The sequence below is a fragment of the Schistocerca piceifrons genome, unplaced genomic scaffold (assembly GCF_021461385.2).
Source record: "Schistocerca piceifrons isolate TAMUIC-IGC-003096 unplaced genomic scaffold, iqSchPice1.1 HiC_scaffold_400, whole genome shotgun sequence".
NCBI lineage: Eukaryota > Metazoa > Arthropoda > Insecta > Orthoptera > Acrididae > Schistocerca > Schistocerca piceifrons.
In genome coordinates this window covers 6,156-10,000 of record NW_025728626.1, presented here as the reverse complement: position 1 = coordinate 10,000, position 3,845 = coordinate 6,156, and the positions used below count along the sequence as shown (strand labels likewise).

The following is a 3,845-nucleotide window of genomic DNA, read 5'->3' as shown; positions in this document are numbered from 1 at the left end:
CGGCCCACCGAGACACTCAATAAAGAGCACCCTGGTAGGATTTCAACGGGGTCCGCCTCGGGACGCACGAGCACGCACGAGGCGGTCGCACGCCTTCGGCTCGCCCCACCGGCAGGACGTCCCACGATACATGCCAGTTAAACACCGACGGGCGGTGAACCAACAGCGTGGGACACAAATCCAACTACGAGCTTTTTAACCGCAACAACTTTAATATACGCTATTGGAGCTGGAATTACCGCGGCTGCTGGCACCAGACTTGCCCTCCAATAGATACTCGTTAAAGGATTTAAAGTGTACTCATTCCGATTACGGGGCCTCGGATGAGTCCCGTATCGTTATTTTTCGTCACTACCTCCCCGTGCCGGGAGTGGGTAATTTGCGCGCCTGCTGCCTTCCTTGGATGTGGTAGCCGTTTCTCAGGCTCCCTCTCCGGAATCGAACCCTGATTCCCCGTTACCCGTTACAACCATGGTAGGCGCAGAACCTACCATCGACAGTTGATAAGGCAGACATTTGAAAGATGCGTCGCCGGTACGAGGACCGTGCGATCAGCCCAAAGTTATTCAGAGTCACCAAGGCAAACGGACCGGACGAGCCGACCGATTGGTTTTGATCTAATAAAAGCGTCCCTTCCATCTCTGGTCGGGACTCTGTTTGCATGTATTAGCTCTAGAATTACCACAGTTATCCAAGTAACGTGGGTACGATCTAAGGAACCATAACTGATTTAATGAGCCATTCGCGGTTTCACCTTAATGCGGCTTGTACTGAGACATGCATGGCTTAATCTTTGAGACAAGCATATGACTACTGGCAGGATCAACCAGGGAGCTGCGTCAACTAGAGCTGAGCAGCCGGCCGCCCGGGAGTGTGTCCCGGGGGCCCGCGCGAACACGCAAGCGTCCGCTCAATCATTCTGCAAACAGGAGGAGGCTGAGCTCCCCTGCACAATACACCTCGAAACCCTCTCAGGTCCCGGCGGCGCGCAGCGCCGTCCCAAGTACTTGGTCGGGTTCGAGAGAGGCGCAATCGCCCGGAGTTAGGCGAGTAGACGCTTTCGGTGCGACCACCCGTGCTCCCAACTGAGCTTGCCGCTGCCGACAGAGGCCCGGGAGCGTGCTGTCGTGGCATTGCCGGCGGGAGACAACACGCGCCACCTACGGTGACCGGCAGCTCCAACGCCAGCGCCACAGAAGGACAAAAGCCCCACTTGGGTGCCGAAGCGAACTCTCCCAGCACAGCGCACGCGCCAACACATCCGCACAGCTGCGATACAAACCACCAGCGAGAACCGCTGGGGCGACCGAGCAGCAGACGGCGTCGCGGCGCCGAGCGCCGGGCGGCGGCGCATCCTCAACGCACACAGTCCTCAATCGGACCAGCACACTGAAGATGTCCACCGCGCTTCGCACCGGGCCCGCGAGGACCTACTTTGGCCGCACGGCGCCGCGCGCAGGGTGCGCCGGCGCGCAGCTGCGACGCCTGCCGCGTCCGTCGGCCGGCGCGCCTGCCACTGGCCGCCCCCACCAGCCGGCTGTAGCGCGTGCGCCCACGCACCGCGCGGCCAGCACGCCGGGAGGCGCCCCCTCACCGGCCGGGGACGGTCCCACCCAGCCACCGCCGCGTATCGCTTCACACCCAGATGCCGTTCAGTTTCGTCGGCATGGTGGGTATCGCTGGAACAACCGGTTCGTACCTCAACCTATCGTCGCCATCACCGATTCACCCCTAGCGAGAACAACCGCACCACAACAGGTTACCATTTGTTCATTTGCGTAACTTCACCAGAAAACGCAGGCGTCCATCGCCATTTGCAACTTCAACGATTATTGCATGCAACAAAATGTGCACGCCTAGACAATACGTGGAAGGTGGCCCCCGTACGTATGCGATGTCCATTGCTCGAACGACTGTCAACCGGCCTCTGTAGCATGTCGCAGATATGGAACGCGGTGCACCATGCCATCACGGTGTGTGAGGAGAGACGACTAGGTCCGAATACATCAACAGACAGCTCATGCTGATCGCCATCCACGGCGTCCGTTCCTCCCACACGTCTCTATGGCGTACCACACTGCAATCCAGCTCTCATAGGGAGACGACACGTAGCTGCGTGCACAATATTTGCACTGTATGGTCCGCCGTTTTTGGGCGCAGTCGTTGTACGGTCACACATGTGCCACGATGTATCATTCGGTACATAAGGACGAATGTGCAGTACAGATTGTGGTTTACGCGTACGACATTAGCGGACGGTTGACACAGGCCGCACCACAACGTAGCCTGAGTACGTCGCATGCGAAGGGCATTGAACATGCAAACTTCTCACCAACCAGCTTGCGAAGGCAGGGGGGCAAGGTGGGGACGTGGGGAGGGGCGGCATGTACGTCCTGCTGCCATCCACATTACAGTGTACAGCAGGAGCATGTGGAAAGTCAGCAAGACTTGCAAGGTGTTTAACATGAAGCGATACACAGGGGAGCGGGCAGTGCGAGTAGCGAACTATATTGCGAGGGTTGCGGGTGGGCAACACTACACTAATTGAACGAGTCGTATAACAATTACAGAGCAGGTTTAGGCGACAACATGGGTTACGTTAGGGGACAACGTGGGTTACGTTAGGGGACAACGTGGGTTACTTTAGGGGACAACGTGGGTTAGGTTAAGGCACAACGTGGGTTAGGTTAAGGCACAACGTGGGTTAGGTTAAGGCACAACGTGGGTTAGGTTAAGGCACAACGTGGGTTAGGTTAAGGCACAACGTGGGTTAGGTTAAGGCACAACGTGGGTTAGGTTAAGGCACAACATGGGTTAGGTTAAGGCACAACATGGGTTAGGTTAAGGCACAACATGGGTTAGGTTAAGGCACAACATGGGTTAGGTTAAGGCACAACGTGGGTTAGGTTAAGGCACAACGTGGGTTAGGTTAAGGCACAACGTGGGTTAGGTTAAGGCACAACATGGGTTAGGTTAAGGCACAACATGGGTTAGGTTAAGGCACAACATGGGTTAGGTTAAGGCACAACATGGGTTAGGTTAAGGCACAACATGGGTTAGGTTAAGGCACAACATGGGTTAGGTTAAGGCACAACATGGGTTAGGTTAAGGCACAACGTGGGTTAGGTTAAGGCACAACGTGGGTTAGGTTAAGGCACAACATGGGTTAGGTTAAGGCACAACATGGGTTAGGTTAAGGCACAACATGGGTTAGGTTAAGGCACAACATGGGTTAGGTTAAGGCACAACATGGGTTAGGTTAAGGTACAACATGGGTTAGGTTAAGGTACAACATGGGTTAGGTTAAGGTACAACATGGGTTAGGTTAAGGTACAACATGGGTTAGGTTAAGGTACAACATGGGTTAGGTTAAGGTACAACATGGGTTAGGTTAAGGTACAACATGGGTTAGGTTAAGGTACAACATGGGTTAGGTTAAGGTACAACATGGGTTAGGTTAAGGTACAACATGGGTTAGGTTAAGGTACAACATAGGTTAGGTTAAGGTACAACATAGGTTAGGTTAAGGTACAACATAGGTTAGGTTAAGGTACAACATAGGTTAGGTTAAGGTACAACATAGGTTAGGTTAAGGTACAACATAGGTTAGGTTAAGGTACAACATAGGTTAGGTTAAGGTACAACATAGGTTAGGTTAAGGTACAACATAGGTTAGGTTAAGGTACAACATAGGTTAGGTTAAGGTACAACATAGGTTAGGTTAAGGTACAACATAGGTTAGGTTAAGGTACAACATAGGTTAGGTTAAGGTACAACATAGGTTAGGTTAAGGTACAACATAGGTTAGGTTAGGTTAGGTTAGGTTACACGTTGTTGTAAGGAAA

General features: G+C 53.4%; 1 non-coding gene across 1 annotated transcript in view; it reads right to left on the bottom strand.

The window, feature by feature from the left end:
* LOC124748039 overlaps nt 1-833 on the bottom strand; it is a 1,909-nt gene extending 1,076 nt beyond the window's left edge. The window contains exon 1 of the ribosomal RNA XR_007011608.1: nt 1-833. This exon is cut by the window's left edge and continues 1,076 nt beyond it. This is a non-coding gene — a ribosomal RNA (small subunit ribosomal RNA).
* Between the last annotated feature and the right edge of the window lie 3,012 nt (nt 834-3,845).